The sequence below is a fragment of the Pristis pectinata genome, chromosome 17 (genome assembly GCF_009764475.1).
Source record: "Pristis pectinata isolate sPriPec2 chromosome 17, sPriPec2.1.pri, whole genome shotgun sequence".
Lineage (NCBI taxonomy): Eukaryota > Metazoa > Chordata > Chondrichthyes > Rhinopristiformes > Pristidae > Pristis > Pristis pectinata.
The window spans coordinates 1436258-1445444 of record NC_067421.1 but is presented as its reverse complement, the minus strand read 5'-3'; the positions used below and the strand labels follow the sequence as shown (position 1 = coordinate 1445444).

Here is a 9187-nt window from a genome sequence, read left to right as displayed (position 1 = left end):
TCCGTATCGTGCTGCTGTTGAGGCCCTCAGGGTGGGTTCCGGCTCCCTATTGCGGGTGTGGTACCCCGTTGGGGGTAAGAAGTTGATTTTCATTCCGGTGTCGACCAAGAAGCTGCGTCCGGACTTTTTGTCCCAGACGTACACGAGGTTGTCCTTGTGACCAGCCGCAGTAGCCATTAGTGGCGGCTGGCCTTGGAGTTCCCAGGAACTCGCAGGGCGGTCGACACCGGCGGGCTTCTGTGCCCCACCGCTGGTGGTAGAAACACGATTGTTCCTTGGCCTTCTCACTCCTGCCGCTGGGTTGTGTGCGCTCCGTTGCCGGGCTTGATCTGGACTGCCGTTGGGCGTGTGGCTTGGTAATCTGACGGACGGGCGCCCGCTTTCCCTCTTGGCTTTCCACAGCACCTCTGCCCGGGCCGCCACTTTCCGGAGGTCACTGAAATCCGCGTCAGCCAGTAACAGAAGTCTGTCCTCGGGCAGTTATTCAAGGAACGCCTGCTGATATATGGGGCAGGGCTGGTGTCCTTCAGCCAGGCACAGCATATCGTTCATTAATGCTGACGGCGGCCTGTCCCCCAAACCGTCCAGCTGCAGCAAGCGGGCAGCCCGCTCGCACCGTGAGAAGCCGAAGGTCCTTATGAGCAGCGCTTTGAATGCTGCATACTTGCTTTCCTCCGGGGGCGACTGTATGAAATCCTCAACCTGGGCGGCTGTCTCCTGGTCGAGGGAACTGACCACGTAACAGTAAACGCGTGGAATCAGAAGATATCTGCCGAATCTGGAACTGGGCCTCTGCTTGGTCAAACACACGCGTGGTCGCAGCGTCCAGAAGGGTGGCAGTTTCAGCGAAACTGCGTGAACAGATGAAGAAAAGATCATCTTCGGTCCAAATTCCGTTTGCACAGTCGGGGTCACCAATGAGGCGACGGGCTACGCACCAAGCTAGAAGTCATCACACGCAGTCTGCGGGTCGAACTCCAGAATGGTTGATTCAAAACTTGCGGCGCTGGCTTTCAAGTTCCCGCCCTCGCAGGGCGGACATGACGGTCAGAGGTGCGTCACGAACGTCTTCCGCGCGCGGGCTTTCTCTCCTCGCCGTTGAAGAAGAAGGTGCAGCGTCATTTTGGGTCGGTCTCCCCGCCGACGTGCGCGCCGATCTCCGCGCCGGTTCGCCTGCTTCCAAGATGGGTCGCCACACTGGATTGTATTACTCACAGTTGAACAATATTAAAATGCATCGGGTGATTAATTCAATGAGTTTTAATGCTGAAACACTAAACATCCCGCAGAGCGAAACAAGATTGTTGCTGACATTAAAAAAGCTCAAATCCTCAATGATTTTTTACAAGAAACTAATACACGCAATTGTGATACTTTACGCTTTTACGGCCGATGGAGGGGGATGCAATATCATTACTCTTTCCCATGTAAATCTGGGGGGGGGGGGAGTTCAATCTTTCCCGACAACACTCTTTCATTTGTTGAACATAAGTTATAGAGGACACTGACGGTCGTTTTCTGCAGTATCAGAAAGCTAGATTTTAGACTAGTCGTATTTGCCAAGATTTCTGCTCCCAATACGGGCGATCCAGGATTTTTTGGACCATTTTTTGCACTTTTTCAGATTTGGATCTTTACTCTCTGGTTCAGGAGGATATTTTAATTGCTGGTTAGATTCAAGGTTAGATCGGTCATCTACTGAACCAGCAGCTCTCAATAAATCAGCTTTATGTCTTCAATCATTTTTAATGAAAACTGGTGTTACTGAGGTCTGGCGTTTTTTACATCCAGAAGACAGGGAATATTATTTTTTTCTCATGTTGATCACACATATTCCAGGATTGATTTTTTTTAAATTGATAGTCAAATAATTTCAACAATCCGGTCCTTTGAATATAAAGAGACAGCTCTTTCAGACCATGTTCCTGTGTTTTTATCTTTAAATCTCCCCAGACGCCATCAAATAAACAGATCCTGGCGTTTTCATCTAAATTTGTTATCTGATAAACATGTTTAAAATTTTTTAGAGAAACATATCACTTTCTTTATTAAGGAGAATCCACAAGGGACCTAGTCTTATGATATGGGATATTTTAAAACCTTTATTAGAGGACACATTATTTCTTATGCGGCAAGCGTTAAGAAAAAAGCTAATACAGAGAGATTGATTTAGACAATCAATTGAAACTTCTAGAGCAAAATATACCTTGGATCCAGATCGCACTTCACATAAAAGGCGATTTGAAATCAAAACTAAATACCACCTACTTTTAACATATCCAATTGAAAATCAACTCTTAAAATATAAAACTCAATATTTATGTCCTTGGAGATAAAACAGGTAAATTATTGGCTAATCAATTAAAAGCCTTTATAGCTAGATGGCAAATTAAAAAAAATTACAAAGCCAATGAGAAAAGACAACAGATCATTTAGAAATAATGATTTTAGAGAATTCTATCCAAACTTTATAGTTCTGATTCTCCTAAAGATGATATTGTAATGTACAACTTTTTCGACCAATTAAACATTGCTACACTCTCTGCCGATAACCGAAAACAACTAGATAAATGCATTACTCATGAGGAAATCGCCGAGGTTATACGGTCAATGCACTCTGGAAAGACACCGGGACCTGATGGATTTCAGGAGATTTCTTAAGGCTTTTTCTTCACTGCTTATACCTTATTTAAGTTCTGTTTTATCGGATTCTTTTAAATTGGAAGATTACCACAAACTTTTTATGAAGCTTTCATTTCACTTATTCTTAAGAAGAATAAAACCCCAACGGATTGTTCTTCATACAGACCAATTTCTTCACTGAATGTTGATGTTGAAATTTTATCTGAAGTTTTGGCTCGTAGATTAGAAAATATTTTACCATTAATTCTGTCCGATGATCAGACGGGGTTTATCAAAAACGTCATTCCCATTTTAATATTCGTCCTTTACTGAATATTAATTATTCTCCTTTACGGGAATATCGGAATGTGTGATTTCTCTAGATGCCGAGAAGGCCTTTGATTGGATCTTATGGAGTTACTTATTTAAAAGCTTAGAGAAATTTAACATTGGGCCCGATTTTATTTAATGGATTAAATTACTTTATTTATCTCCTTCTGCCCGTGTTCTTACTAGCTTTCAACTTTCTGAACCTTTTAAACTCCCACGCGGAACTAACAGGGGTGTCCTTTGAGTCCGTTGCTATTTAACCTGGTCCTTGAACCTTTAGCTATCGCTTTTGGAGAATCTACAGAGATTGCCGGTATCTTTAGGTAGGTACCACCCATAAAGTTTCGCTCTGTGCTGATGATTTACTGTTCTTCATTTTCTGATATTGAGACTTGCTACCTTCTCTGCTTTCTTTACTTCCTGTTTTAGCCAATTTCAGGATATCAACTGAATTTACACACGAGAGAACTTTTCCCTTTGAACAATCTGATGTCATTCGATATTAATCTTCCTTCTAAAATTGTAAGAAATCATTGTATCTATTTGGGTGTAACTATTACTAAAAATTATGAATATTTATTTAAAGAGAACTTTCTTGTTTTACTGAATTATGTGAAAAGGATCTTACCAAATTGGTTACCCCTCTCTATATCGCTGATTGACCGCATTAATTCTATTAAAATGAATATTTTACCAAATTTATGTATCTATTTCAGGCTTTCCTGTTTTTATTCCTAAGTCCTTTTTTTTCATTTTCTTGACTCATTATATCTTCTTACATATGGCAAAATAACATCCTAGATTAAAGAAAGTTCATTTTCAGAAAGCTAAAAAAATAGAGGCTTTGCTTCACCCAACTTTAGGTTTTATTGCTGGGCAGTCAATATACGAAATCTTACTTTTTGGTTCCACTATATTAATCATGTGGTCTGTCCAATATGGATTTCTTTGGAAGCTAATTCTGCTAAAAAAATGCTATATTTCTTTGCTTGGCCCTTCATTTCCTTTATCAATAAATAAATTAAGTGATCATTTGGTGGTTAAAGATGCTTTAAGGATTTGGTTACAATTTAGAAAATATTATGGCTTATTAAGATTTTCTTTGACTAGTCCCATTTTTGATTTTTTAAAAACCTTCTATAACTGATATAGATCTTAAAGAATGGGATATATTGGGCATTTATTGTTTTCAGGATCTGTTTGTTGGAGGAAATTTCTGAACGTTTGAACAATTGTCAACTGAATATAATTTGCCAAAAACTCACATTTTTTGATATTTGCAAATTAGAGACTTTCTCCGATCTGAAGTACATACTTTCCCTGTAAGTCTCTTAAGAAATTCCTAGGTGTAATTTTTAATTTGAAGCATTTTTATGATGCTTCAATATCTATGATTTATGGTAGTTATCAGGAACGAATAAGGTCCCTTTAGACAAAATTTAAAAATGCTTGGGAACATTGTCTGCAGATTTCAATTTATGAAGAAACTTGTAATCAAATTTTTAAACTGGTTAACACTTCATCATTATGTGCGCGTCACTCTCTCCTTCTGTTTAAAGTGGTCCATGGAGTTCACCTGTCCAAAGACAAGTTATCGCGTTTCTATTCGGATATATTTCCTTATTGTGACAAATGCAATAATGGAGAGGCTTCTTTAATTCATATGTTTTAGTCTTGTCCGAGTCTGGAAAAATACTTGATAGAGGTATTCAAACCTTTTCCATACTGTTTAATATAAATTTTAAGCCAAATCCTTTAACTGCATTATTCGGGATTGTTGAAGAAAAATATATAATTCTGGAGACTTCTGACTTACACATATCGGTCTTCATTTCTCTTATAGCCAGGAGGCTGTATTGCTTAAACGAAAGGAAACTACTCCCCCACTCATGCTCAATGGTTACGGGATGTTATGTCATATCTAAACTTAGAGAAGATCCGTTGCTCTATTTCTGGATCTATTCTGAACTTTCAAATATTATTACGACCTTTTTTGAACTACTTTCAAAACCACTGATTTGGCGCTTAAAGTAGAGATATTGGCCAATATTACTATGTGTTTAGGATGTTACTAAATAGCTTTGGTTTTGGTAGTGGGGTTAGTTTTTTTAAATAAAATTATTCCAACTTATAATACTAATTGGTTATCATTTTTGTTTATTAATATGAAACATAGTGATTCAGTACAATTTTTGTAATATTTTGTTTTTTTTCTTTGTTTCATGTACTCTGTACTTTTTATTTGGAATTAATAAAAATCTTGAAAGTGGTAGGAAATCCGCAGGCCAGACAGCAGCGTGGAGAAAAGCAAGCTGTCAACGTAAGGATTAGGACACTTTGGAAACAGAAATAAACATCTCCTCGTCGGGGAATTGAACCCCGGTCTCCCGCGTGACAGGCGGGGATACTGACCACTATACTAACGAGGAACGAATGGAAGGATGTAGCCTGTTATTCGGTTGTCATGGTACAGGAGAAGTCACAGATTCATCTCGAATGTGTTCGTTGACAGCAAAACCGGCTCCTTTCAGACACCCACCTCACTGTCTGACTGGAGAGGTTCAGGACTCGCCAGTGAAACAGCCACTTATTGTGTTCTAGGACAGGCCGGTGGGGCTCCCATTAGGGCCTAACTGCATGTGGTTGAAAAGGATATTTCTAATGAGGATTTATTTTCCCATTTACTGATGAGAGAGAAAGGAAACGATTTGTCGCTCTTCGACCATTTCAGGATCGACTCTCACATCGTCCGATCCGGGTTGAATCATCACCGCGCTGTGTGACTCCGGCCTGTTGATGGGTGGCGACATCAACTGGACGGAACAGGGACTGCAGTCGAATGCGGAATGACGCGCAGAAAGCAGATCCGGGACTGTTGATTGAGTCACAGAGTCAAACAGCACTAGAGACGGTTCAGTTCCCGAATGGCCTGCGCATTAGTGAGGAGATGGTGGTATAGTGGTGAGCATAGCTGCTTCCCAAGCAGTTGACCCTGGTTCGATTCCCGGCCATTGCAGGTTCCAGATTTTTAATCTCCCGACATCGGGACTCACAAGTAAATCTCTCACAGAACAACGATCTGCAGAGGTCTCGAGTTCTCTACTTATGCTAATCCGTGGGTAACTTGCTGAATTCATTTCGTTCGATGAGTGAGGGTTAGAGCGATCCCATTGCCGTTTCATTAATTATCACTTACTGTGAGCAGGTCTATGGGTCAGGGAAGCAATTTCCGTCCCTCACCTTTCCCAGTAAATTGATGAACGGATATTGCAGCTTCCGGTTCTCACGCTGTCGATATTCCCATAGCAAACTAGGTCACATGTGGTCGCCCCAATCCTGGAAGGATATGGAGGCTTTGGAAAGGCTGCATAAGAGATTTACCAGGACGCTGCCTGGATTAGAGGCTATGAGTTATTAGGAGAGATTGTACAAACTTGTGTTGTTTTCCCTGGAGAGTCCGGGACTGAGAGGAGACCTGATAGGAATTTATAAAACTATGCGAGGCATAGATAGCGCAGGCATACAGATACATTTCGTAGGGTAGAAATGTCGAATACTTGAAGGCTTACGTTTAAGGTGTGAGCGTACGTTTAAATCAGTTGTATGCGGCAAGTGATGCATTGGAGGATGACCCGGGGATACTTTAGTCACCCTGCGGACACCACGCAATGGCTTCACCCACACCTCGTGTGGATCATTTTGTGCAAGCCAGAGGTCTCATTAATGTCGCAAACCTGTCACTGTAACAGCATAAAAGCAGAATTCCTTCAGCGTTAAAGGGCCAGTAGTGCACTTTGTCTCTTTGTGACCTCCACCCCCCCCCCGACGCTGGTTGTCGGCCCGAAAAGTTGGCAATTCCTTTCCGCCCACAGATGATGCCTGACCCACTGAGTTCCTCAGCAGAGAACATAGGACGGTGCAGCACAGGAACAGGACCTTCGGCCCACAATGATGTGCCGAACTATTTAAATTACTAATCAAATACCCAACTAAACTCATCCCTTCAGCCTACACAATATCCATATCCTTCCATTCCCTGCACATCCATGCGCCTATCGAAGAGCCCCCTGGACGCCTCGATCGCTTTTGCCACCACCAGCCCGGGCAGCGCATTCCACCTCTCTCTGTGTAAAAAAACATAACGCACATCTGAGCTTACCCGCTCTCACCTTAAATGCATGCATGCTGGTATTCGACAAGGTAAAGTTAAGGGCGCATCTCTGGAGTTAGCGATGCAATATACAGGTGATTTATCCATGTTAGATGTCACTTTTCCAGCTCTCTGTGGCTCGACACAACATCAGGTTTGGATTTCACAGTATGAGTCCGTTCTGAAGTCAGTAAGAATTATTTATAGGGACTTGTTCAAAGTTCAAGATCCAGCATGAAGATGCCGGGGATTGAACCCGGGACCTCATGCATGCAAAGCATGCGGTCTCCCACTGAGCTACATTCCCACTGCCACTCCACAATTTCAGCAGTCCGCTCGTTTCTTGGTCTCACCCGTTGAGCATAAAACAGAGGTACTGGAACACAAAGAACAAGGCTGGAACTGACCATTCGGCGCTTCCCGCTCCACCATTCAGTGCGACCATGGCTCATCATCCAAGTTCAACCCCTGTTCTGCTCTCTCCCCACACGCCGTAAAAACCTTTTGGCGAAAATGCCATTTAGAATTAAAGCAAAACAAGACATTAGACCTGGCAAGTCCGTTAGGTCCAAGGATGTCACCGGAGGAAACACGCACATCCCCTTGAAATGGAAGCAGAACATTGGGGCTCCGGACGTGAGACCCGGCAGGGAGGGCTCCCACTCAGCCCAGTGAGGCAGCAGTAGGGAGCGTCCGTCTCCGGACAGCGCAGTGTTACCCAGCTGACAATAACACGCACAGCGAAAGCTGCCGGATCGACAGCGTCCCTGGGTGGGCTCGAACCACCAACCTTTAGGTTAACAGCCGAACGCGCTGACCGACTGCGCCACAGAGACACCCTGAAGGAAGCGGGTGAATGGTCCATTCCCGGGTTTGGAGGCGGTGACCAGGGATCGGAGCTGGGTCCCGGCTTTTCCCAACTTTCATCAATGGTTTGGATCAGGAAGTCACGGACAATATAAAACAGAAAACGGCGGAAACACTCAGTACGTCGAGCAACATCTGTGGAGAGAGAAACAGAGGTACGTTTCTGGTCGGAAACAGGGTCAGGAGTGACCAGGACCACCGCACCAGACAGAATTTCCAGGTCAACGTCCAAAATTCATAACGGAAGCATTGAAACGCAGTAAAAACAGCGTCATTTATTACATAGAATTTTCACTCCGGGGCCAAAAAATCAACAGCCCCTCAAAATTAAACCCGTTACTCCAGCCGGACCCGCTGCTCTCGGAGTCAGCAGGTTCGAACCTCCGCGGCGAAACCACAACGGATTTCTAGTCCATCGTCTAAGCACTCGGCCACGACTACCGCGCTGCCAACAGCCCGGCAGCCAAAGGACATTGGCCATGGTCTGGGATCAGTGTGTCCCGAACGGACGGGGACAGCACTGATCCCGAAGTCAGAGAAACAGGACTGATCCTGAACTATAAACAGAAACTGCTGGAAACAGGCCAGGCAGAGTCTGTGGAGAAACAGAGTTAACGTTTCAGGTCGATGAGCTTTCATCCTGAACTCCGTGTGAGCAGCTGGAAGGAGGGAGTCTCAGTCAGAGCGGGACAGGGTCTTCTCACCCCGTCACCACACCCCCAGACCTCACAGTGTGCTCTCAGTCTCTGACTGTGGGCATCAGCAGCAGAAAAGCGGTTATTGCCGTTCCTCAGTTGCCCTGGAGAAGGTGGTGCTGGGCCTCCTCCCTGGGCCGCTGCGCTCCGTGTGGTGAGGGAGCTCCCACTGGTCTCTCAGTGACGGTGCTCCAGGATACTGACCCGGCGCCCAGGCAGTGATGGTAATGGGGGAATCTGCAGGGTGGCCTGGGCGGGACGGCCGGGCCGGTTTCACTCTCCTCCTCCTTTCTGATCAGCCGACGGGCTTGCTGTGCCGCTTCAGACGTCATTCACCAGGGAACCCCATTGGTGTGGGCTAGAGTCACATACAGTCCACAGCGGGTGAGGACGGCGGGTTTTCTTCCCCCAGCACCCGGGATTCATCAGGTGGGAGAGACTGAGTTCGGCTGGCGGGGCTGAGCTTATGTCCCTTTTCTTGTAAAAGGGCATTGACCTGACACTTCTGTCTTCTCTCTCCATG

At 44.5% G+C, this 9187-nt stretch overlaps 3 non-coding genes across 3 annotated transcripts; all 3 read right to left on the bottom strand.

The window, feature by feature from the left end:
• Positions 1-5309: 5309 nt before the first annotated feature.
• Positions 5310-5381, bottom strand: trnad-guc (transfer RNA aspartic acid (anticodon GUC)). The gene has a single exon. It is a non-coding gene; the product is annotated as a tRNA-Asp (tRNA).
• Positions 5382-7337: 1956 nt separating this feature from the next.
• On the bottom strand, positions 7338-7409 carry trnaa-ugc (transfer RNA alanine (anticodon UGC)). The gene has a single exon. It is a non-coding gene; the product is annotated as a tRNA-Ala (tRNA).
• Positions 7410-7864: 455 nt separating this feature from the next.
• On the bottom strand, positions 7865-7938 carry trnan-guu (transfer RNA asparagine (anticodon GUU)). The gene has a single exon. It is a non-coding gene; the product is annotated as a tRNA-Asn (tRNA).
• Between the last annotated feature and the right edge of the window lie 1249 nt (positions 7939-9187).